Here is a 9,808-nt window from a genome sequence, read left to right as displayed (position 1 = left end):
AACATGGAAAATTCAGTTTGATCAGATAGATTTCTAATGATGTTACCAAAAATAAATTTGCAAATAACTACAATTCAATTTTTTAAATTAAATATTAGATTTTAAATATTCTGCACATTTTATTTTTATAGTTTATCATAAAAAAATTCTTATAAAAATATTATTAAACTAATTAATGATCAAATAGTATTTGTTGGTTGATAAGATTATATATATTTAATTTTTTTTATTTAATACGTATAAATCAAATTTAAAATATCTTTTTATTTTATATAATAAATATATAAACATCTAAGAGGATTTTTTTTTGTTGATAAATAATATAATTAAATAAAGCTTATATATTTTATATCATATACTTGAGATTAATTTTTTTCATTTCTAGAGTAAATTTTTAATTAAAAAACATAGTGAAATAAAAAGGTCAATAAAGATAGAATCTGCAGATGTCAATATCGAAGCATTTGAGATCGCTTACCGCTTGGAGAGTCTGACGATCAGCTCGAGGCGAAGATGGCGCGAAACAAATTTCCCGACGATCGATCAGAGACTGCGTTTCAAAGAAGCTTTGTATTCCTGAAGCGAGGAAGAAGAAAGCAGCGACTGAGAACACAAACGATAAATGCAGTTGGAGAGGGATCAAGCTGGATACTTGCTTTATTGAGGAAATCACAAGCCGCAGTTCACATCAGAAGGGCATGGAAGCCAGTTTCCGAAGGGGCGGGGAAGTTATTTGGCTTACCCTTTTGCTCGTGTGGGGAGAAAGACAGGTTAGTGGTTGAAATTTTCTTTTTTATTCTCCAAATGACGAGATTGGGAATTAGTTTACAGCAATAATGTCATTGATGATGTGCACCGACGTCAACCATGATGTGATTGGATTAATCAGTAATATTAGAGGAGAATGAGAATTTAGAATTGGTATCCCGCCAAATAGTTAGAAGATATGCTAATTTAAAAGTCTCTATAAATTTAGATATTGATATATCTAGGTCAACTTTGATTTTTTTTTTCAATTATTAGGGGCAATTCACCGTCATTTTGGCCCAGCTTAAAGGTGCTTCTTTCGATTAGGATTGATACGTCATGAAAAAATTATCTTGATCGGGCAAGAATCTCGAGGCAAAAAGCTAGCCAGAAACTTCAAAAATTAAATTCGGGAGCACCTGAACTCCGATTTCAGCGAGCTTATAGTCAAACTGAGCGTCTCGGAATACGAACCCAACGACACCAAATTCAACTCAATCCGAGTCCAAATGAGTTCGAATCAAGGACCCGAAGCGCTGTCAGAAGGTTCAAACAGCAATTTGAGTTAACAAACGGTCTCCGATTTTGACGAGATTATACTCGAATCGAACGGCTCGACGAGACGAATCCAACGAGCCCAAGATCGCCGAATTTCGACATCATTAAGGCCTTTAAATATCCAACGAACGGTGCATGATCAAAGGATTCGATATCGGCCGTCCATTCAAACCACTCCCAATTCGCCCATGATCTCACGCCTATTTACGGGCTATGCCACTCCAGAAAAATTATAAATAGAGCCCTCATTCTATACAAAGGGGACTCAAGGGAAGAGAGAGAAGAAGAAGAGGAGGAGGAGAAGGAAGAAGCTCCTCCTCGACCAAGGAAGGGCCTCATTTGTAATATACTGCAAATACTAGTGGATTTGATCAAACTGGGCTAGGCCCCATGGTTTTTCCCCTTTTTCAGGGGTTTTCCACGTAAAAATCTTGGTGTCTCATAAATGCTAGACCCTCTCTACTTATCTGATTGCGTGCTGGATTTTCGTACAACGCTAAGACGATAAACTTTATATTGCTCCATCGCCGCGAATACTCCTCGACGCAACAGTTTGGCGCCGTCTGTGGGAACGTGATTCCCGACTGGGGGGGGGGGCAACTTTTGCTCCAATCTCAAAATATCGCTCTTATCAACTTCCTAACATCAGTCATTGTTGTATCAGATGCGGACTGGGGGGCAACTTTGACCCCAATTATGGTCAAAAAGATCCTCCGATGCTTTCTATATCAAGATGATATTTTGGGAAAATCTCAGCGACATTCAAGGATACTTCCAATCAATTACAAGCCTTATATAGTCCCCTGCTGGGCTTCTACTCCTTGGACAAAGTCTTAATCTCAAACTCAAAAAGGCAGTAACGGTCTAAAGATAGAACATTCTTCACCTTTGATTCAGGATATACGCGGCGTTCGCCCTCTCCTAATCAAAGCAAAATCAATCCCAGGGGGATTCGATTTGACCTCTTCCACACAGGTTAACGTCGTCGAAAAAATGCTCCGACATACAACCTCGAAAAGGTCTCACATCCTTGGTGGATTCTCTCGACCTTTTCCACACAGGTTAACGTCGTCGAGAAAATGCTCCGACATACAACCTCAGAAAGGTCTCACATCCTTGGTGGATTCTCTCGACCTTTTCCACACAGGTTAATGTCATTGAACAAATGTTCTGACATACAACCTCGGATAGATCTTACATCCTTAGTGGATTCTCTCGACTTCTTCCACATAGTTTAACGTCGTCGAGAAAAGGCTCTGACATACAACCTCGGAAAGGTCTCACATCCTTGGTGGATTCTCTCGACCTCTTCCACACAGGTTAATGTCATCGAACAAATGTTCTGACTTACAACATCGGATAGATCTTACATCCTCGGTGGATTCTCTCGACCTCTTCCACACAGGTTAATGTCGTCGAGCAAAGGCTCCGACATCCAACCTCAGAAATGTCTCACATCCTTGGTGGATTCTCTCGACCTCTTCCACACAGGTTAATGTCATCGAACAAATGTTCTGACATACAGCCTCAGATAGGTCTTATATCCTTAGTGGATTCTCTCGACCTCTTCCACACATGTTAATGTTATAGAACAAATATTCTGACATACAACTTCAGATAGGACTTCTACCTGACATCGGACTTCTCCTTATCGTCGGACTTCTGATCGTCAGCGGACTTCTACTCGTCGTCGGACTTCTGCTCGTCGACGAACTTTCGTGATTTCGTCGGTCTTCTACCCGACGTTGTACTTCTACCTGACGTCGGACTTCTCCTTGTCGTCGGATTTCTGCTCGTTAGCAGACTTCTTCTCGTTGTCGGACTTCTGCTCGTCGATGAACTTTCATCGGTCTTCTGCCCAAGGCCGTACTTCTACCCGACGTCGGACTTCTCCTTGTCGTCAGACTTCTGCTCGTAAGCGGACTCGTCAGAAGACTTCTACTCGTCGTCGGACTTTTGCTCGTCGACGAACTTTCATCGGTCTTCTGCCCAAGGCCATAACTTCTACCCGACGTCAGACTTCTTCTTGTCGTCGGACTCCTGCTCGTCAGCGGACTACTACACGTCATCGGCTTCTCGCTCGACTGCTACTCGCAACGAACCCTCGAACTCTCTCCTTTGGCTCCACACTCGATGGTTGAGTGCTAATGGGCTTCAACTCGATCGTCCATCTCCAGCAAACTTCCGCTCAAATGGAGAAGAAATCCCGTAAGCTCCTGCACGCGAGGAGGGGCGCTAATTCGAGCAGGAGAAATTTCCTGCTCACAAATAATGGAAGCCTCAACCGTTAGAAAGCCGAAGGGAGAGGAAGAAATCCTGTAAGCTTCTGCACGCGAGGAGGGGCGCTAATTCGAGCAGGAAAAAATTTCAACTCACAAATAACGGAAGCCTCAACCTTCAGAAAGCCGGAGGGAGAGGAAGAAATCCCGTAAGCTTCTGCACGCGAGGAGGGGCGCTAATTTGAGCAGGAAAAAATTCCAACTCGCAAAAAATGGAAGCCTCAACCGTCAGTAAGCCGGAGGGAGAGAAAGAAATCCCGTAAGCTTCTGTACGCGAGGAGGGGCGCTAATTCAAGCTGGAAAAATTCCAACTCGCAAATAACGGAAGCCTCAACCGTTAGTAAGCCGGAGGGAGAGGAAGAAATCCCGTAAGCTTCTACACGCGAGGAGGGGCGCTAATTCGAGCAGGGGAAGTTTCCTACTATAAAATAGCGGAAGCCTCAGCCACCAAAGAGCCAGAGGGAGAAAGAAAGAGAAGGTACAAGTTTTCTAAAAGCTTAGGAGGCCTATTTTTAGGTTTTGGAGAGAATGAGGGGAAGTTATTCCAATTTTTGAAATCCCCAATTTTTTAAATTTTTTTTTCGAATTTTTCAGAATTTTTTGGAATTTTTTCGGAATTTTTTGGACCCAAAAATAGAAAAAAAAAACAGATTTTTCTCGGTTTGTGGGGCCCACATTGGCGGTGCAGCCGCGAAACAGAGCGATCCGCCCCAAAAACAGCCCTCGCGCGCACCCGAATACCCGATCCGATGCCGGACTTCTACCGGTTATCGGACTCCTCTAGACGTCTATGCGAAGATGGATTTCCTTCCATGGTTAGACTTCTACCTGACGCCGTTCTTCTGACCTTCATTGTCAGACACAGTCTTTCCAACCTCCCTCGCAAGGCAACTACAAGCCTTCCGACCTCCGTCGCCAGCCAAATACAGTTCTTTCGACCTCCGTCGCCTGCCGACTACGGTCCTCCAGACTTATGTTGCCCGCCGACTACAGTCTTTCCGACCTCTGTCGCCCGCCGACTACGGTCCTCCAAACTTACGTCGCCTGCAGACTATAGTCTTTCCGACCTACATCACCAGACAACGGTCGTCCAGACCTCAGGTCTCCTACTTATTACAGCCCTGCTGACTAAACGGACATGTCAATAGTAACTCTCTATATTTACGTCATGTAAAGTACTCTATAAGATGTACATCAAGTTAAGGCCTTCTCCCAAGGAAGGGCCTCATTTGTAATCGACTGCAAATACTAGTGGATTTGTTCAAACTGGGCTAGGCCCCGTGGTTTTTCCCCTTTTTTCAGGGTTTTCCACGTAAAAATCTTGGTGTCTCATAAATGCTAGACCCTCTCTACTTATCTGATTGCGTGCCGGATTTTCGTACAACGCTAAAACGATAAACTTTATATTTCTCCACCGCCGCGAATACTCCTGGACGCAACAAGGATATTTGTGAAAGGCTTATTGATGGTTATCTTATTGATAGAATAAGGTAGATGAGGAAGTTGTTTATTACAACTTGATTTGCAAAGGGAGAATAGTTGACACAGAGGCCTCATAATGGGTATTTGGTTGAGGAAATCAAATATCTTGGCTGTAAGGGAGAGGAGTATTGGTGAAATTGTTGAGAGGGTGAGGTTGGGAGATAGTAAGGCCATATTTTTGAACTTCTAGGCCACCTTTGAGCATTTGCATCAGGATTTCCACTAGATTAATTTGTTGAAATATGCTTTTGGAGTTTCTTTTGGGAAGTTCTTTAGGTTCGTTGTTCGCTCTTATGGCATTAAAAATAGATCCCTTCAAGATAAAGACCATTTTTTAACATGGAACCCTAAAAGCACAAGATTCCACTAACACTGAGAACGGCTCTGACAGTAACGGACTAAACAAGCCATCTACCATTCACACTTAACAAACATGTGTTATCACAACCTTACACGTGTTCAACACAGCTCTATATAAACATTGTATTTGCATGAACAAGATGTTAATACATATGGGTTTCTACACTAATACAATACTTCTCTGCTACTGTATCTTCCATTATAAAAAATTCGCTGAATACCGACGGTACTTCTGACAGTTAAACCGGTAGTTTGACTGCCACTATTAACCGGCAGTTCAACTGCCGGTATTAAATGATAAACCACTAGAAATACTGCCGGTATTTTTTTTCGTTTTCTTTCATCCAGACGTCCGCGCCCTCGCCGAACGGCGGTCGTTCAGTCCGTCAATAGAACTCTGGCTCGTCGAACGCTGCCCATGCCCTCGCCACCGACGCCCTCACTCGCGTTTGACCGCTATACCAGAAAGTAATTTACTTGCATCTCCTTAATTTTTGTTTTAGTCATGAATGTTCTCGTGTACATTTGCAAGAGGATGTACCTTGGTTATTTTATATTTTTTACTATTGTTATTTGTTTGAAGAATTGTTTGGTGTATTTGGAACATCTATTATGTTGATTGTGGAACATATGCATTGTTATTTGTTTGAAGAACTGTTTGTTTTTATTTGGAACATATGCACTTTATATATTTCATATGTAATGTTATTAGTTTGAAGAACTGTTTTGTTTATTGTGGATGTATATGGTCAAAAGTGTTTTATATATGTTTTGAACTGCGTGCAGGTAATTGTAAAAATTTGTGTGGATAAAGAGATGGCTATCAATTTTTTTTGTAAATGCTATATGTTTCCGGCGGCTAAAAATTTGCGTGAAGTTGCCGCCGATTTTTTTGTTTTGCCGCCAGTAATATCTGGGGGCTAACCGGCGGTTTTTACCGCCAATAATAAACCGGTGGTCCTCGGCGATTTTTGTATCGGAATTTTCCGGTCGTTTATCTGTGGTTTTGGGTTCATTAATTTTCGACTGTTTAGCTGCCAAAAAACTGCTAGAAACTTTTGCCGCCGGAAATTGGTCGTCGATTAGCATTTCCTATGCAGTTTATAAACGGCCGGAAAACCCCCGGAAATTTTTCAAAACACTGGAAAATAGATCAAAACCGCTGGAAATTATTGCTGGTAATGAGCAGTTTTTTTGTAGTGTTTTTTTATTAGCTTTACAAGTTTACCTAGCCAAAGGCAATCTTCATGGAATCAGAGTAAGCATAGGAAAAAGCCTGCTTTATCACAACATAACACACTCATTATCCTCCTAAGTAGTGGAGAAAGAATATACATCAATGTTGATAAAGTGAGAGATAGGCCCCAAGTTGTGGATGTTAAAACGAGAGTTGAGTTGTTGGAGAACATTGGAAATGGCTGACTGATTATTGGCTGGGATTAAGATATCATCAACGTTTATAAGGATGTAAATTCAGACATCTTGATGATTGAGAAGCATTAAGGATTTATCGGTAGAGCTGTTGTGAAATCCCTGTTGTTGCAGGTATGACGAGAGTGTTGCAAACCATTGCCAAGGAGCTTGTTTCAGTCCATATAGTGCCTTGTATATTTAAGCAGACATAATTAGGATGTTGTGGGTCTTTGAAGCCCTGCGATTGAGTCATAAAGATGGTTTAATGTAGTTTATGTTGAAATTTTTATATCATAATATAAAATGCGGAAATAAAAATCAGAATTTTTAGAAAATTAAATTAAGACATTCTCAATATTAATTTTCTTAATAAATAACTTTATAATATAAAATTAAAAAGGTGATCATAAATATGTTACTAATGTGATCATAATTAACATTTATATTATGTCACATTCTTAGTGTTCAATATATAATAGAGCTTAGGTGATGAAGAAGGAACCTATGGATCTATAATTCCAGCTCCAATAAATTTGATTATTAATTTAACTCTTCAATTAATAAATCAAAATTATTAATTTCAATATTATTCCACTATAAATATGAAATTGCACTCTTGAAATTATAGTATAATTTACTCAATTAAAAAATTGAATCGTCCATTGATTTAATCATTACATATAAAATAATCCTCCATAAAAAGTTCATAATTAGAGCTAGGTAATTCTGTCACCTCACTAATTATATCTTAATCCTTGAATTCCAATTAATTCTCTAATGAACAATAAACTTTATGATCTAGTCACAAAATTTGAGCGCTCAATTGTTCAAGTTCTGAATTAATTATTCAAGGGAACTAATTTTCTAACTTTCAAAATTGAAAGGAATGGATTCCATATCTGTATATTAACATTCCCAGCCATTTGTTTCATTGTGTTTCTGAAATACAAGGATTGAGTTTATTTCTTCCAAACTATTTTGAGTAAATAAAAAAACTAAATATCACAAATAGGAGTTTATTAATAACTCAGGATTAAGATTGTTTTATATATGATCATCTTTATGATTAATTTTAAATTCTCTATAATTAAAACAGAATTTATTAGAGAATTCAAAATTTATCTGGTCCAGTTCTATATAATCATATTATATAAAGTACCTCCATCCTTAATATCTCCATATCGAATAATCCGGATAAGATTATTCCATTCTTAATGTTGATGGACCGTACTAATAATATTTAATCATAGATTCCAACTATAATTAATAATTATGAACTTGTTTTGATTATTATCCATAATTCAATCCTCTTGTATATAATTATATACTAAATTATGGTCACATATATAATCATGGAACAAAAAAATATTATATCAAATGATAATATCGAAACATGCTAAATTTGTCTTTAAATATTTATTTTCGTAGAAAATATATTATAATAATATTTCTTTAGGGCACAACCCTAACAAACTCTCACTTGCCCTAAAGCAAATGAGACATCTTTCTCAATCCCATTTCTTGTACATGTTTCTGAAAAATTCTTTCAGGCAGTGTCTTGGTAAAAGGATCAGCAATATTCTCTTGTGATGTTATCTTCTGTACTGATACTTTACCCTCTTTCACAATCTCTCTTATCAAATGATATTTTATATATATATGTTTTGCTCTTTTATGATTTCTGGCTTCTTTTGTATTTGATATAGCCGCACTATTATCACAAAATAGTGTTAGAGGTTTTTCTAAATTTGGAACAACTTCCAATTCTATTAGAAAATTACGGAGCCAAACTGCTTCTTTAGCCGCTTCTGCAGCAGCCACATATTCAGCTTCCATAGTTGAGTCAGAAATACATGATTGCTTTATACTTCTCCAAACTATGGCTCCACCTCCTAAAATAAATATCGAGCCAGATGTGGATTTACTTTCATCTCTATCTGATTGAAAGTCAGCATCAGTGTATCCTTTAGGGATCAAATCACTTCCAGAATACACAAGCATATATTCTTTAATTCTTCTGAGATATTTAAGTATATGCTTAACTGCCACCCAATGAAATCTTCCTGGGTTAGATTGATATCTACTGATTATGCCTACAAAATAACAAATGTCTGGCCTTGTACGCAACATTGCATAAATTAGACTACCAACTGCTGATGCATAAGGCACTTGTAGCATATCATCTTTTTCTTGTTGTGTTTGAGGACATTGCTTTTTAGAAAGATAAACTCCATGACGTGAAGGCATATTTCCTTTCTTGGAGTTTTGCATATCAAATCTTATAAGAATCTTCTCAATATAGGATGCTCGAGAAAGTGCTAATGTTTTATTTTTGTGATCTCTTATTAGTTTTATCCCAAGTATAAAACTTGCCTCTCCCAAATATTTCATTTGAAATTGTTTGGTCAGTCATTTCTTTACGTCAAATAATAATTCAATATTATTTCTAATAAGTAGAATATCATCTACATAAAGAATTAAGAACACAATTATTTGATATTTAAAGTACTTGTAAACAGAAGGTTTATTTAAGCTTTAAAAAAAATAAAAAAAAGGTTCATTTAAACTTTGATCAAATCCATAAGATTTAATTGCTTCATCAAATCTTATATTCCATGACCTTGAAGCTTGCTTAAGTCTGTATATAGATCTTTGTAGTTTGCAAACTTTTTGCTCTTGACCTTCTATTATGAAACCTTCTGGCTGTTTCATATAAATTCTTTCTTCAAGATAGCCATTCAAAAAAGCCGTCTTGACATCCATTTGCCAAATTTCATAGTCATAATATGCAGCAATGGATAAAATTATACGTATAGATTTAAGCATAGCAACAGGAGAGAAAATTTCATCAAAATCAATACCCTCCTTTTGATTGTATCCTTTTGTCACTAGCCTTGTTTTATAAGTCTCAACTTTTCCATTAGCACTTCTTTTTCTCTTATATATCAATTTACATCCTATAGTTCTTA

This window comes from Dendrobium catenatum, unplaced genomic scaffold (assembly GCF_001605985.2).
Source record: "Dendrobium catenatum unplaced genomic scaffold, ASM160598v2 fragScaff_scaffold_130, whole genome shotgun sequence".
NCBI classification, from domain to species: Eukaryota; Viridiplantae; Streptophyta; class Magnoliopsida; order Asparagales; family Orchidaceae; genus Dendrobium; species Dendrobium catenatum.
Note: the sequence above shows the minus strand (reverse complement) of the source record.